The sequence below is a fragment of the Rattus norvegicus genome, chromosome 17 (assembly GCF_021556685.1).
Source record: "Rattus norvegicus strain SHRSP/BbbUtx chromosome 17, alternate assembly SHRSP_T2T, whole genome shotgun sequence".
NCBI classification, from domain to species: Eukaryota; Metazoa; Chordata; class Mammalia; order Rodentia; family Muridae; genus Rattus; species Rattus norvegicus.
Genome location: NC_141550.1, coordinates 12,280,687 through 12,297,914, shown reverse-complemented (window position 1 = coordinate 12,297,914; position 17,228 = coordinate 12,280,687). Strand labels below are relative to the sequence as shown.

Here is a 17,228-nt window from a genome sequence, read left to right as displayed (position 1 = left end):
CTTGCTTTAATGTCCCCAGAAGTACTCTGCGATTGTAAGTCCAGGGGTTGTGGAAGATGATTCCAACTCAGCCTGCTGGGCCTCTGACTGATCCGTTTCAGGAATCTCTCCACTAGGAAGAATACCACAGAACTTCGCAAAATAGGCATGCTCTGAATTTTACTGTGTCCATCTCTCCCCGACTCAGATCTTAGTCTTAATTCCGTGGAAATGGAATTTTGGTGACATTTGTTTAAGTAAGTCACATGCTTCAATGGCAGACTATTTACAGCAAATAAATAAATAAAATGAATTGAAAATAATGTAAGCAAACCGGCAGTGGTTGGCTCAGCGCCATCTCTTCCCAGAGACGTGAAGAACGGCTAGGGCCTGTGCCTGGAGAACAGATTGTTGCCTGTGAGGTCTATTAGAAATTAACAGCCAAGCAGATGCTCTTAACGATTCTGTTACCATTGAAGATCCAGCGTGCAGGGGCTGCTCTCATTCTAGAAGAATGTATAACGACAAATTAACATATTTCCCTTCACATCTTAATAAGGACTGATTTGTAAAGATTCATGTAAGGCGTTAGGAAGGTTGTAAGTGAATGACCTAGGGCCAGGGTTACAGTTCAGTTAGCGGAGGGCTTCCCTGGTGTGCACCAAGCTCTGGGTTACATCCCAGCATGAAGGCAAATGGAGCATCTGTCTGTGATCCTAGCACTCAGGAAGCAGAGACCGGAGGATCAGAAGTTTGAGGTCAATGGTGGGAGAGCTGCCTCAGAGCTTGCCTTCCTGCTGAACACCCAGTGGGTGCCTAGCACTAACATCACGTGGTTTAGAACACCTCATAACTGCAACTCTAGGGGATCCAATAAGCTCTTCTTGCCTCCGAGGGCATCAGCGTAAACATGCACAATACAGGCCCATACATGTAATTAAAACAAACATTGTTTAAGGTAAGACTTAAAAAAAATTCCAGGGCATCCTTGGCTACCTGGTGAAGTGGAGGCCCCACGGGGCTTCACGAAACCCTTTCCCAATAAAACAAACAAAACTACACTGTCTTAATTAATAACTTTTATTATTACATCAGAAGGGAGACAGAGACAACAAAGTTAGATGGTTAAAGCAGCTATGTTCTCATGCTAATTATGTTACCCAAAAACCTGTTTGCAGTACCTATGAGCACAGAGGACTAAAGACTAAAGGAAGCCTATCCCCAGTTGGCTTTTGATTGGTCAATAAAGTTACCAGCAGCCATTGGCTGAGCAGGGAGAGAGGCGGGACTTTTAGGATTCCTGGGAAGGGACTAAGGAAGGACCAAGGGGATTCTGCCACAAGGAGGGAGGAGGAGACAGGCCATGCCAGAAAGATACAGAAAGGAGGGGCTGGGGATTTAACTCAGTGGTAGAGCGCTTACCTAGCAGCGCTTACCTAGGAAGCGCAAGGCCCTGGGTTCCGTCCCCAGCTCCGAAAAAAAGAACCAAAAAAAAAAAAAAAAAGATACAGAAAGGAGAGACATAGGTACAAGGGGAAGGCGGCCCCTGGAGGGTTGCCCAGCAGGGTCCAGGGCAGCAAAGATAAAATATATAGATTTAAAAAGTGTTAACTCAGGAATAGCAGAGGGGAGTAGGGGAGTGTGTGTTAGTTATGGGAAGTTAGGGAGTGGACTGGCCATTGCGCGTTTAAGGCGTGTGTGTGTGTGTGTGTGTGTGTGTGTGTGTGTGTGTGTGTGTTGTACTGTTTCAGATGGTGGATTTAGAATCTTACAAATATGGCGACGGCTGCTGGAAGCTCAGGGAAAGAACTGCAAAGCCAGAACAGTGCTGGTCAGTACTAAAAAACGGGCTCTATGTTCAGAGGTCAGCTGCAGTCCTGCGTTTAATTCAGAGATACTCCCCAGAACAAATAAAGTAGGTGATTGCTTTCCCCAAGGTGACTTGACCAACCTCGAGAGGATTTTTAACTCCCCAAGGGGGGTCTTCTGGGGGTCTTCTGTTCTTTGGCCTGTCTAGTATTTCAAATAAACAATTCTTGATGGCCACAACCCAGTCTGACATAGTTTCCCAGTGCGTAGCTGATGTGGTGGCCTGAGTGAAAATGGCCACCATGGGGTCATATATTTGATCCCAAGTTAGTGGAAGTGTTTGGGAAGGATTGGACGATGTTGGTCTTGTTGGAGGGGGTGTGTCACTGGGGATGGACTCTGAGGTTTCAAAACCCCAGCCAGGCCAGTGTCTCTGCTTGCTTCCTGTGGATCCAGATAGTTCCTAAGTTACTACTTCAGTGGCATTGACTGTCTGCTTCCTACAATGATGATCATGGACTCACCCTCTGAAACTGTAAGCAAGACCCCAGTTAAATTCTTTCTTTTATAAGGTGCTTTGATCGTGCCTTGGTCTCTTTGCAGCCATAGAACAACCTAAGATAGCTGACTTCAGAATTGATGGAAGAAAACCCAGGAAGGCCTGCACAACTGTAGATAACAGGCAAGACTCAGGTACCTTTTGAAGTCCAAACTGCCTCACTTACAAAGTGTAGCTAGTCCAGGAGTCAAAGAACTCAGTGCTCTAAAGCTCCAGTGAAGCCCTGTTGGGAGAAGAACCAGAGACTCACACGACACTCGTCTTTGACATTCCGAAGCATCTAAGTACTTAAAAACTGAGACGCTAAAGCACGCCTTTACAAAATGTAAAGTAGGGGGCTGGAGCTCACAGGCAGTGGAGTGCTGGCCTAGCATGCATGATATCTTGAGTTCAATCTCCAGCACCATGTAAGGCATGGGAGAACATGCCTGTAGTCACAGTATTCGGGAGGTACAGGTTGGAGGAGTGGCAGTTCGAACTCAGCATAGTGGTGAAGTGGTGACAGAGTGATCTCAGGATGCACACCAAGGCCTTCCTCTGCATCCCAGAAGCCAGGCACCTTCCAGCTCCCAGGGTTCTTAGAAGCACTGTTGACACGGGATAGATATACGTCCTTCACAAGCTTGATGTGCCTGACACCAATAAGAGGCAGATTAATATTGTGACTAGAACCATGTCGAATGCAGATTTCACGAGACTGTGTGTACTGGCTGGTTTTGTGTGTCAATTTGACATAAGCTGGAATTATCACAGAGAAAAGAGCCTCAGTTGAGGAAATGCCGCTAGTCTTGGGTTCTGTAAGAAAGCAAGCTGAGCAAGCCAGGGGAAGCAAGCCGGTAAGTAACATCCCTCCATGGCCTCTGCCTCAGCTCCTGCTTCCTGACCTGCTTGAGTTCCAGTCCTGACTTCCTTTGGTGATGAACAGCAATGTGGAAGTGTAAGCTGAATAAACCCTTTCCTCCCCAACTTGCTTCTTGGTCATGGTGTTTTGTGCAGGAATAGAAACCCTGACTAAGACACTGTGGTTGAATATTTAATATTTTATATATTTTTCTAACTCAGCTAGTTCCCAAGTAATCGAGACAGAAACTTAATGATTTACTCAAACAAGTTTAACAATACATTAACTGGACTGATGCCTTTAAATTAATTTTCTAAGCTAGTCTGGCTACATCCCAGCCACATACCCCAAGTTACTTGCCAGAATTTGTCCTGTCTGGGCTGGATCTGCTCCATCAGGCCGTGTTCTTTCTCTCCATTCTCTCCTTCTCTGGTTTCTTTTCCTCTACCCCTTTCCCCTCCCATGTGCTTCCACCTCTGACCCCAAGCCCAGGACCCTCAACTCTGCCTTCTTCTTCTTCTTCTTATTGGCTGTCCAGAGTTTTTTATTAGCCAATCAACTTTAAATCAGAGAGCAAGGTTTACACGACAGAGGCTAGTGTATGTGAGAATGCACTCGTCTGGAAAGCAAACCAGATCTTGGGGTTCAGAATTTAGCATTTGTATGCATAGCACCAGACCAACCCCCAACACAGGACTGCAGTCATTCTTGCCATACAAAGGTATTACGATGCCTTCTACCTGTACTCAAAAAGGTGGCTGATTTCCATCAAATCATTGGTACTCTCTGGGGTGGATGCAAGTGGCACTGGGACAGACCAACAGGAGAGGAGCCCCAGGGTGGTAAATTCCATACAAGGTAGCTGTTGTAAGTTGCTGTTTCTCTGAACCAAACTGCCACCATCTTCATGGGAAAACCGCAATCCATGCTGGGTGAAGACTTAAGAGTGTGGCTGCCTTAGCGTCACCCGTGCCCCTGTCAGTGACCCCTCACCCGTGCTCTGTAAGTAGGCTGAATAAACTCTTTGGTTCCCCCACAGTAGGCTGCCCATTATTACTGATTCTTCTTCTTCTTCTTCTTCTTCTTCTTCTTCTTCTTCTTCTTCTTCTTCTTCTTCTTCTTCTTCTTCTTCTTCTTCTTCTTCTTCTTCTTCTTCTTCTTCTTCTTCTTCCATGTGTGAATGGCATATGTGTAGACACTGAGCACACGCGTGTAGATCAGAGGACAACTTTGTGAAGCTGGTTCTCTCTTTCCATGTTTTATGCTTGCTCAGAGGTCTGAAACTGCGTACGTATCCAAAGACGGGGCTGAACTTGTAGTCTTCAGGCCCCCACTTCCCAAGTGCTGACACCACGGGAAGGAGCCCCCCACTCAGGCTTAGCCATTCCTTAGCCTTCATGGGGAAGGGCTAAGCCATCAGTGGTGAAGGAGGGCTGCTTCTCACCTTGGTTCCCATATCTAGGATCAGCAGAAAGTCGGAGTCAATGAGGCCACTGTGGGTGTGGAATCCAACTCCTTACCCATTGGCTTTGTGCCCTGGCCAACTGATAACATAGAAGATAACACAGAGAACCCAGGGCAGGGCCACATGCTAGCTGGTCGTTTGCTTTGGGACTGCTTGTTTGTTTTTTACTCTGTGTGTGTGTGTGTGTGTGTGTGTGTGTGTGTGTGTATGAATGTGTGTGTGCATGTGTGTATATGAATGTGTGTGCATGTGTGTGTATGAATGTGTGTGTGCGTGTGTGTATATGAATGTGTGTGCATCTGTGTGTATGAATGTGTGTGTGCATGTATGTGTATGAATGTGTGTGTGTGCATATGTATGTCCCCTCCTCCTTCCCCCCTCCCCGCTCTTCCTCCTCCTCACCTCCTCTCCTCCTCCTCCTCCCCTCTCCTCCTCCTCCTCCTGCTCTGGCTGTCCTGAAATTCACTTAAAGGTGTGTGCCACCAGGCCCAGCTCCATGCTTCTTTTATTTTATTTTCTTTTTTCTTTTTTCTTTTTTTCGGAGCTGGGGACCGAACCCAGGGCCTTGCGCTTGCTAGGCAAGTGCTCTACCACTGAGCTAAATCCCCAACCCCAACCATGCGTCTTTTAAATGCAAAGGAAAGTATTCTTTTAATAAAATGAGAAGATTGAAACGTCGTGTCTTAGTCTTACTAAGAGTTACATTAAGAACAACTCTCCCATTTTTAAAATTGTGAGGGAAAAGACATCCGCGTTCATATATTGTTGTTATCGCAAACTGTCGCCATCACAGAGATCTCAGGTTTGATCTCAGGTTTGGTACTTTCCCAGCTTTGTGGGAGAGGGGCACTGTTGTGCTCTCCCAAGCAGAAGCACTTGTACTCCAGGGAGAACAACTCTGTTCTACCTGGGCAGAGTTGCTGTTGTTTTTAAGAAGCTTCCAGATCTGCTCTCCCAGGCTTCCCAGCCTCCCATGACCTCCTCCAATCATGGCTCCGAAGGAGGATTGCAGAGATGTGCTTGGGGCTTCCATCTCTGTGTTCTACAGAACTGCATTAATGTACATCTCAAGTTCCCATGAAGACTCAACACTATGGTCTGCTGTTGCTCTTTGTCAGGCTGCATTGTGAAGGCATTACTGCAGGCGTAGGGTGGAGCTCTGCTTGGTGGGAAGGGTTTGGATGTGGATTTAAAAAGTCCCCGAAGGCTTCAGGTGTTGAAATGTATTTATTCCCCAACGTGAGAAGCTAAAAGGGTGGAAACGATCCCTCAGTGGTGTTGACAGGATGAGCCTTGAGAGGTGATGAGGGTCAGATAAAGTCATCAGGTGGAGCCTTGTGATTGGATATTCCTGGCTTTATAAGAAGATCAGAGCAAGCACACACACACACACGCACACACACACACACACACACACACACACACACACACATACATGTGAGCGCGCTCGCGCACACACGCACACACAGTGCACATGGGCACACTTTTCTCATCTGACACCATGTATGTCTTTGGGACTCAACTATCAAGAACCTCAGAGGGCTGGGGAAATGGCTCTGTGGTTAAAGGCATTTGCTGCACTTGCAGAGGATCCAAGTTCAACTTCCAGTACCACATAAGGAGGCTCACACCCACTTGTAACTCCAAAACAAGGGATGGTCCTTTGGCACTGCAGGTATGAGTCTCTCTCTCTCTCTCTCTCTCTCTCTCTCTCTCTCTCTCTCTCTCTCTCTCACACACACACACACACACACACACACACACAGCAAATCACCTGATGGAAGGTCTTGGAGAGGAATCGTGGGACTCCCTGGTAGGAGAGAACTTGACAAAACTGATAAGCACAATAACTCCAGCCATCCCTGGCATTTTCTTTTGCTTAGCTACTGTTTGATGCTGTCTTAGTTAGGGTTGTACTGCTGTGAACAGACACCATGACCAAGGCAACTCTTACAAGGACAACATTTCATTAGGGCTGGCTTACAGGTTCAGAGGTTCAGTCCATTATCATTAAGGCAGGAACATGGCAGCATCCAGGCAGGCATGGTGCAGGAGGAGCTGAGAGGTCTACATCTCCATCTGAAGACTGTTAGCAGAATACTGGCTTCCAGGCAGCTAGGATGAGGTCTTAAAGCCCCAGCCCACAATGACACACCTACTCCAACAAGGCCACGCCTACTCCAACAGGGCCACACCCACCCCAGCAAGACCACACCTCCTAACAGTGCCACTTCCTGGGCCGAACATACACTAACCATCACAGAGGCTTTTCTTTATTCCTTTTATTCTCTTCTTCTGTACTTCGAGGAAGCCAACCGCATGACTGAGCACGTACACTCTCACCTAAACACTTACCAGCTTTTATATCCTACTTTGCCTCCTTGTGGGACAAGGAGGTGAATTTACTTTCAAGCTCCATGAACAGGAAGCGGGGCACTCTTCTCAGTTCTGCCCCCGTTGCGTGCGGCCAAGAGTGAGTGCTACGACTTCGTCCTCCTGGAGGGAATGAGTTTTATGGGCGGCTTACAAGGTTTCATTCCGCTTTGCATGTTCCCGGCAGTGAAGCGGAGAACACAGACAATTATCGTGATTTCTCTAAAAGACGTACTCATTTACAATCTCAAAAGACTCACTGCTTTCACCCGAATTATACAAATAATGGTCTTAGTTTTGTTCTGCAGTGAGGGAGAGGTGATCTTAGAGGCCACCCGAAGCATGCGACAGGAGAGCAGCCACAAACCAAAGGAACCAAACATAACTTGTGATTATGCATTCCTCTTCACAGATGACTAGGAGTTTCTCCATCTCCTCCCCCATTCTTCACGAGCCAGGCCCGGCCTGTGCATCAAGGCTGAGGCATCTGGAGAATGCCTCCTTCTTTCATGGGCAGATGCATTTTAAAGAGCTTTACAGTTGTTCCTACGTATCCATGGAAACGGTTCAAAGACCCAGGAGGAAATTAAAACCCATAGATGCTCACATCTTTAGGTAAGCAGCACAGGATTTGCATATCACTTTTATGTGTCACCAGTCTTTTCTAGACTCCGTGCAGCCCTTCACTCCGTGAAGATGCCGTAGCAGCCGGATACTGCACAACTGGATGCTGTGTTGCTTAAGGAATGCATCCGTTAGGACAAAGTATGTGACCAAGGCAACTCAAGGAAGGAAGGAAGGGTGTACTTTGGCTCACAGTTTAAGGGTGCAGCCCATCATGGTGGGAAAAGGACCAGGACATGATTCTTCCAGCAAAATAGCTGTCATCGTCGTTATCACGCCTGCTGTGCCCGCTGGCAAGAGTCCGTCACAATCTAGTTTGTTGACTGTTGGCATGCCGTCTTAGACGGAGAGGGTATGGACCTTCACCTGGGACTCTAGCCACGCCCCCAGCCATCTGTTTTCACTTCTGCCCTAACTGCACATAACCACTGGTCTCAGATGGTGCTGACATACACAGTATAGGCTGGGGGAAGCTAAGATGGGGCACCATGGATGTGACAGGAGGCCGTCATCGTACTGGGTGAAGACTTTCCTCTGGGACTGCTCAGCCTCCTGTCAGTGAGTGCCTCTCACTTGTGCTCGAAAGTGAGCTCAGTAAACTCACTGGTTCTAGAGTGAACTTCACTTTGTGCTTGGGACCTTAAGGAGGGAACTGACATAGTTTATGTCCCCCTAGGAGAGAAATTCTCCCAACAATATGGCATGAGGTGGCCTGCATAGTTTCTATAGTCAGAAAGCAAACACACACACACACACACACACACACACACACACACAGAGAGAGAGAGAGAGAGAGAGAGAGAGAGAGAGAGAGAGAGACTGTTCTCAGTCCTCTTCCTCCTTGTTGGGATTCAGACCCAGGACAAACAGCTGATGTGTATATTTAACATGCCAAAATGAACCTGGCCCCCAGGTTCTCCCAGCATCCCTCAGGCCTACCTGGCATACCCTGTCTTCTACCCTGAATTTGTCAGCCCAGGGGCTGGACTTCCCCTTCCCCCTTCTCTGGTTTCCCCTTCCCCCGTAGAGCTCTTCTCTATATAATCCAGACAATTTGGTCATCCCAACCCCTCTCTCTTTTCTGACTGTGCTCACTTTCTGTCTCTGTCCCCTTCCTTTGGTCTCCGTCCCTATGGTGACTTCCCTGGACCCTCCTTGGCACCAGTGAACTCACCTGAGAGCGGCTTTCCAATAAACCTGCCTTTGCACACTTGACTCTGGCCTGAATTGGCTCATGTCACTGGTGGAGAAATAACCTCTCCTCACTAAGCCCATGGAACAAACAAATGACATAAAATCAGGAAAAGGATATTGATTCTGTGAGGCCACCTCCAGAGAGGAGCAAAGATGGACTCCTGGAATCCATCTTCAGAGTCCCGCCTTGAGGTTTACCTTTAGCTAGGGGGCTGAGGGTGTGGATAATTAGACTGTGCTCCTGCACGTCATACGTGTCTCTGGCCTGCTCTGCAAGGTGGTCTGACAAGTTGCCAGAACGGTGTGAAATCTCTTTCCAGGAGATAAGATGACTGACTGGTACCAGATTTTGTCCTTTCCCTTCTCTCAGCAAGTGATTCCTGGAAAATTCCAATTTCCCCGGCATCCATCGTTTTAGTAATCTGACAGCCAGAGGGAGGACCACAAGTCTCTTCTTCAGATTAGCCTCACTCCCGGATGAGGAAGGTTCTAACCCTGGGGAGTTTAAGCATGTCGCTTGCGACTGAGAAAGCATGAAGCAGAAACCGTGTGAGGTGGGTGCTAAGGAAACCCAGGGCTCCTTTCTGCTCTGCTCTCTGGCCTGACCAGGATTCACAGACATTAGCCTTCTGAGCTGCTCAGTGGAAAATGCCGTTTGTGTGGCAACTTAAGAGTTCAATAAGTTGTGGGCACGGGAGACAAACTTCTCCATGCTCGCCATCAGCTTGTGCTTCAGGAGCTCTTGGAGTCCATCTTGATCTCCCCATAGCGCTCACCTGCATCACCCCACGGCCCACCATCTTCCTTCTCATCAGAAACATGACCTGCTTCCTTCCTGACCAACTCACTTCCTCGTGTTCTTTGCATTCTCTCTCTTCCTCTCTACACAATAGCCTCTATCTCTCCTCCAGCTATGCCCTCCTCTTCCAATTCTCTTCTTCTCCTTTCCCTGGGCCAACCAGCACCTGTGCGGAGGACAAGGAAAAAGAAATATTGAAGCCAAACTCCGAGATGAACGGGGGTCATTGGCTGTGTAGTGCTCTTTTAACCATATCCAGTCTTGTAACAGGATAAGGGAGGGTTCTGGGATGTCCCTCTGCCCTACCGGTACGGTTGCACTGGAAGCACTGATGGTCAGCTTTCTTCATGGGATGGGGAGGCTCGCAAGAGAATTGCAGCTGGCTGTGCAGAACTTCATGCTGAGGGATTGAGAAGAACTGGAAACCTAAGCCCTGGATAGTTGGGCCTGGCATCCACCCAGGAGTTTCTCAGACCTTCTCTCACTCCTGCAGACATGCTTTTCTTTCCTTTTGACCTCTGTGGATCACTAGACCTCAACAGAAGTGCACTGCTGTACCTGGTAAGGGCCACTTCTTAAGGCTGAAAGCCAAGGTTCAATGGGAATTGGGCCCCGTGTTTACTTGTGACTTCACGTGTATGTAGGGGCAGGGTTGGTAGAGGTGGAGGGCAAAGGTTGATGCCTGGGGTTTCCTTAGTCACCTGTTCAAGAAGCCTATTAGCTAGTCTCACTGGTCAGGGTGCTCCAAAGATCCACCTGACTCTGTTCCTGCAATGTGACTTACAGACACATGCAGCCATGCCTGAATTTAGGCCCTCATGCTTGTAACAATAAACATTACCCAACTGAGCCACCTCCCCAGCCTGGTTTTCCAATTGTATCTCCTACTTAGCCTCTAGGTAAGTTCATTTCTGGGATGTACAATGCCTCAGTTGTCTATTTTTCTATCAAGAAAGGTAGTAGGTTAACAAGGCCTTTGTTGATGTAAATACTCTGAAATGTGTTGCTAGGCAATGAGGGTATTGTGAGGATATCAGAGGGTGTGTGTGTGTGTGTCTACACAAACTACGATGGCTGTGACGCCACAGGCAATAATCTCAGGAGATTACCATTGGACTTGAGGTCCACCATTGACTGGAGCATCACTCTGTGGCTTGCCTGTGTTCCCTACTCCATCTTCCTTCCAGTCTAGAAGTGTCCCATTCTCTAGGCCAGGCACCTTACTCACTCCACGGCATTTCATTCCCTGTTCATAGCTGCAGAAGAGAGTCAAGCCCCGGTAGGAGAGGAGATACTCAGATCCACTGGTGTCCCTTCCTTAGACTATCAGACTATTGGCGCAACAGACCTCAACTAATTAAATTTTTCATAGGAGCCTCACACTGGGGGGAAGCAAAGGCTGAAGCTTCTGTCACTCAGAGGAATTTACTTCCCAGGAAGACATTTTCACACGGTTTGACAACTCTTCAGAAGAGACTAGAAGCAAGACAACTGTGATAGATGGGACCAACACATTGACCAGGACTGCTTAGCTGTGCACACTTCTTACCCTCCATTTCAATCTAGACCTCGTGTTGGGAGCCTAAAAATAGACTTGGGCAAATGGGGGTTCCCACTGGACCCCTTTATTTCTTCCTCTTCGCAATGTGGCCACATGGAATACATCTCCTTCTCTGCCTTTTCATTGTCACTTGTCTCTTTGCCTAGGGGACGGTTCTACTCACAGAGGGTTGGGTCCTTAAGGCAATCCCTCACAGTGTCCTTAATTGGCCTGTCGAGGAACTGGCTTACACTGTCTTTCTATGGCTGCCAGGTCCCAGGCTTTGACCCTAATGGCTTCAGTAACAGGCATGCTCTTTCCACACCCTTCTTGCTAGTGTCCTCTCCCAACTGTTGTTGCTGTTAGTATTTTGGTTGTTTCTTCTACCAGTGACTTTAAAACTCCTCAAGAGCGGAGGTTTCTTGGCAAGGTTTCTGCCACCATGCTGGTAGCTAGCAAGACCTCCAAGTAAGAGTTCCTCTTGGGTCTCAGTGACACAATGCCCCATTCTGTTGCAGCGATAAACTCTCTGACCAAAACAAGGTAGAGGAGGAAAGGGTTTGTTTGGCTTATATTTCCACATAGTAATCTATCATGGTGGGAAATCAGGGCAGGAAGCCAAATAGGGACTCCACAGAGGAGTACTGCTTGCTGGCTTTCTCTGGCTTGTTCAGGCTCAGGGCTAGCAAGCTTCCTTATACATCTCAGGACCATTTGCCTAGGGAATGGTTCTACTCACGGTGGGTTGGGTCCTTAAAGCAATTCCTCACAGACAGGCCCACAGCCCAACCTATTAAAGACAATTTTTCAATTGAGCCTCTTTTTCAGATGATTACAGACTGTGCTGACAAGTTAGAATGCTGACTAGGTTACAGAGCTTATCCAAGTCCAGGTCTCCTATACTTGCTGAGTGACACCAGCCCTTGTAGCATGGCCTTGGGCTCCTACAGTAAGGGAGCTGCTTCACTCTAAGGAATGTTGACCCAGATAGATATGTAGTCCAGCAAAGGTGCAAAGAGCATACCCAGGAAGCATCTGATCTCATAGTTACTGAGAAAACTGAGGAGGACTGACCAAGTAGTTTTACCTGTTTCACCAAGTTGTGAAGTTTCAAGTCACACGGTCAGTCATCTTTCAGGGTCCTGATGCTGTCCACACACAGTGGGTTTCTTCAGTCCTTCCATCCTCAAGATTTGCCTTCCTTGAGCCCCACCAAGGCACAGGCCCCAGCCCTCCATCCCGCCCTCCTTTCTCTTCAAGGCAGACGACCAGTTTCTTATCACTGCAATTCCTGCTCTTGTTCCAGAGTGGAAACCTGACAGAGCTGTAGAACGAAAGGTGTCTGATCACTCCTGGGTTACTGGTCCAGGCGTCTTCCTCTTCCGTTTCCATTATTCCACGTTATTGTCAACAACTTCCTTTTCCTCCTTCCCAGCCTCCTGTTGTCTCCTACATCTTCTTCCTTGCTTCCATCACTCCTTTGTTCTATCTATCTATCTATCTATCTATCTATCTATCTATCTATCTATCATCTATCTATCTATCTATCTTTGCAATACATGTGTACGTGCCCCTGTATGTGCTATGGCTCGTGTGCACAGGTCAGAGGACAGCTTACGAGAGTTGGTTCTCTCTTTCCACCATGTAGGCCCTGGGGGTCAAGTTCCTGCTGTCAGGCTTGGCAGCCGATGCCTTACTCACTGAGCCGTGCTGCCCAATCCCACTCTGTCTTCCCAAGGGACCTTGTTCGTGGCCTACAGAATCTTGAACCTTCTTCAAATACTGTCTCTCAGAGTCACCTTTCTCTTTATAAGTGGGCGATGTAGCGTTGGATGTGCTGGGGACACTTGGCTGGGAGAGGTGTGTTCTGCTCCCCAACCACAGCCCTGGGGATCCCTCATGGGCTGCTCTGTTACCTCCCGCAGTCACCTACCCGTCCTTATCTATCCCCATCTCTTCCTGAGTTGAAGCTTTCCTTCTGTCCCCTAGAATCCACACTAGCTCGGTAGGGCACAGACACAGGGCAAGGCCAGCTGTATTCCAAATGTTTTCCTCATGGCAGCCTTTTCTAAGGCTGTGTAGTTCATAATCCAGAGTTACCCCAAGCCTCTACTCTTACTGGTACTATGGGGCCCCAACAATCTCCCCATCCATGGCAAATGTTCCTCATATGAAATTTTCTGGTCCAAGTAGAGATGGGATACAGCCCAGATCTTTGGTGATTTAATAACTTCAGTGACCCCTGTCCCTTCCAGCCAGCTGGGACTCCCGGCAACTTCCATATGTGAAGGTTTTCTAGTTTCCAAAATTGACCCACAATGCGGCCAAGAATGACCTTGAAGTTCTGATTCTTCTGCCTCGGCCTCCCACGTGATGAGATTATGGGTGTGAATGTCCATGCGGGTGGGGCTTATGCGATGCTGGAGACGGAACCCAGGACACTGTGCATTCCAGGCAAGCACTCTGTCACATTAAGCCGTATTCCTAACCTCTAATAAGACCTGAAACATGTTTTTTAACCAGCAAAATGCCTGTGGCAGAAAGGTCTCAATGGATGAGGGCTCAATTGTTCAGAAGGCCCTATGTGTGTGTGTGTGTGTGTGTGTGTGTGTGTGTAGGCAGCCACCGGAACTCACACACACCGGAACTGTTTTTATTTTGAGACAGTTCCCTCTTTGAAGTTAGTAAACAAATCCATTATACAATTGTTATACAATAGAAAGCTCGGCATTTCAACCCCAGCAGGTCCCTGTCATGGAGCCCCTGCTGGCCTTGAGTTTGCAATCCTCCTGCCTCTGCCTCCCAAGTGCTGGGATTATAGGTGTGCATCACTGTACTCACCTTTAAAGGCTGTCTTTCTACTTCTCAAGGAAAAGCCCCCGCATCTCCCTTCTGTTGTAGACTCCTTTTACCCCTCTGAAAGGCCCCATGTTGGCTCCTGCCCCCCTCCTTGTCCAGGCACAGGGCTTGGACCCTGGACACTGCACTGCTGGCTGCTGATGAAGCTTCGGCCTTACATCTGGATCTTCGTGTGGATTCTGGGGATTCAGGTCTCCGTGCTTGCACACCAGCCCCTTACCAACTAAGATCCATTCCCAACTCTGTTTTCTATCATTTTTAGGGACTCTGGGCAGGAAGTGGGGGCTGCAATGATTCCCGTTGGCATCGACGCTTGCTTACTGTACTACTTCTTTGGGTTTCCCATGTCGATGTGGCTCCTTTGATTTGTAAGGCATAACACTGAGATAACAGAGGGCCTTGAAATGCCAAGGCCAAGGGACACCAAGAGGACAGAGAAAATGATCAGGGGTGGCACCCCTAATGACTGCTTCTATCTACCAATAAATCTGGGAGGCATGGAGGCCACCCCTGTAGGACCATAACTCCGGAGCCCCAACCTGAAACATTGGCGACCAAGTGTAGGAAGGGAGCCATGTTGGTAGGAGGTCAACACTCTTCTTCATGGTTCTGGAGGAAGAAGACAATTCTTTGGACCAAAAAGGCTTCCCTTTGGTGTACTTGACCCTTCGGTGTCGCAAGTGTCAACTCATCGCCTGTCTGGATAATTGATAATTAGCACTTTTCTTAATGTTTGGTCATGCTCTTCATGACTATGATGCTCCCTACCCACATCTTGTCAGGTGTGTGTGTGTGTGTGTGTGTGTGTGAGCGCGTGCGTGTGTACCTGCCATGTGCATGTAGGTGTCTGAGCTAAAAGAGCATTGTGTCTCTTGGAGTTGGAGTTAGAAGTGGTTGTGAACAGCCCAACATGGATGTTGAGAACCAAACCCGAGTCCTCTGGAAGAGCAGTTAACTGCTGAGCCGTCTCTCCAGTTCCTAGAGAATGTTCTCCATCTAAGCACTAACCAGGCCTAACGCTGCTTAGCTTCTGGGATCAGGCGAGATTGGGTGTGTCCAAGGTAGTGTGGCCGGAGACTGGCTTTCTGCTGTACCTCCGGCTGCTTTTGCAGAGACAGGGGACAAGTATCTGGATGTGTCAGCCCAGACACAACCTCCCATTTCCTGGGGCTCTGACTCACAGGAGCTTGAAGGAATTCCCCTCCCCTCACTGTGACTGTTTGCTTTTTTCCTTACTGTGCCTTTCATTGTGCAGCGTTGAGGATGGGATCCAAGGCCTTGCTCGTTTTAGTTTAGTACACTCCTGGAATGTTACGAGCCCAGCCCTGGATACCTCTTCCCACGAAGGAGAACCCTACATCCTATTTCTACTGTGTAACAGCTCGTGTTGTGATTCATCCTGTCCATTCTGGGCTGTTGAAGTATTTTGACGCTGTTCTGTCTGTGAGCCTGCTTCCCAGCGTTTGTGGGTGACTGTCGACTATCTCAGACCTCAATTCAGCCCGTAATAAGACTTACCAAGACATAGGTTCCTCTAGCTGGAAGAACCTAGATGGAAGCGAAGGCCACAGCTAGGCCAAAGGAGGCCAGTGTATGTGTGTGTATGTGTACTTGTATCAAAGGAGCACCCTTATACACAAAGCACCACAGTGAAGATGCTGAGAACATAGGCTAGAAGAAGCACTGGGCTGAACTGGATGTGGAGACTCGGACAGGCTCAAAGCGAGCACACTGCCCATCTGCTTTCCCTCCGGGCACTGGGGTTGACCTCGTGGCACAGGTAAGAGCAAGGCTGAGTCAGTGCAATGGGCCCCTATATCCAGCACTGGAAGTTCAGTATGGAGACAGGGCTAGGGCAGCAAGTGGGTAGGAGCCCACCCACCTGCTCTACTGGAGAGACATAGGACACCAACCACCGTCTCAGCAGGAGCACCTAGGACTCATGACACTTGCTTCTTGGGACAGTAGAGAATTCTGGACAAATAACCAGGCATGGTCTTCTCTCCATGCTTCTCCCCATAGCTGGTGTGTTATAATTTCTAATGTCCAAAGACAGACATTACTAATACTTCTCATTCACAGATCTCTTCTCCCCTCAGAGGTGGTGGGGATGTGACCAAGGGCCCAACGCATGCTAAGTAAATGCTCTGCCATTGCACTATACCTTGAGCCCACAACTGGGTCTTTTATTAACAAGTTATTAAATATACTGGAATTCTATAGATATTGCATGTAGTAACTGACAGGGCCTCAGAAATTCCTTTAATGACATCTAACTGGTATGTAGCTTATATCCCCCCTATATGGTTACACTCTATAACCGTTAAGCTTTAGAGTAATGTTAAGAAAAAAAAAGACCAAAAAACAAAACAACAACAACAACAAAAAATAAACTCCCCCCTCCAGTTTTTTTTTTTTTTATTATCCGCTTTAAAAACTGTCCTTTCATCCAGGAAAGTGGGTCAGTGACTCAACCACCGTAGCATGTGTCACACTTAAAAAGGGAGGTGACTAAGGAGAAGCTGGACACCAAACCAGCTTGGAGTCTCCACCAAAGAACATTAGAGAAAACTCAGTCCTAAAGAAAACCCCCTAAAGGGGAATAATTAAGTAACCCAGTCCCCAGTCCAGGGGCGCTCACCGTCTCTACCCTCTCCTCGCTCGCCTGTGCTCCACAGGCAAGCTGTATCCCAGGCCCTCGCTATGCCTTTCGTTAGAAGGTTTCTAGACGTGATTACTTGGGGGGAAAGCATCCGTTTTCTCTCATTCTAGGGAAGCAACTACTCTATAGTGAGTAAAACATAGAATGCCTACTTGTACCTTTTGTTTACGTGCGTGCGTGCGTGCGTGCGTGCGTACGTGCGTGCGTGCATGTTGGGTCAAGAATGTGTGCGTACGTGCATGTATTTGGGTCAAAGGTCAATGTCCAGAGTGTCTTCCTTAATCACTTCCCAGCTTATTTTTTGATTCAGGGCCTTTTCACTGTACTTGAAGACTTGAAGGACAGGCTGGAGCCCAAGGGATCTTCCTCTATGTTGTGTCCCTGACTTCTCTCCCATCTCTGGAGATATAGGTGTGTGTGCGCTGTTACAGCTGCATGCTGGGGAAACCGGGTCCTCTCAGTAGCGTGGGAGGTGCCTTACCCCCAACTGAGACATCCATCTCCCCAGCCTCTACCTTGTGAAA

General features: G+C 48.1%; 1 long non-coding RNA gene across 1 annotated transcript; it reads right to left on the bottom strand.

The window, feature by feature from the left end:
- On the bottom strand, positions 1-6,744 carry LOC120097877 (uncharacterized). Its single transcript, XR_015642002.1, has 3 exons — positions 6,638-6,744; positions 314-485; positions 1-112 (listed from the first exon to the last, which is right to left on the bottom strand). It is a non-coding gene; the product is annotated as an uncharacterized LOC120097877 (long non-coding RNA).
- Between the last annotated feature and the right edge of the window lie 10,484 nt (positions 6,745-17,228).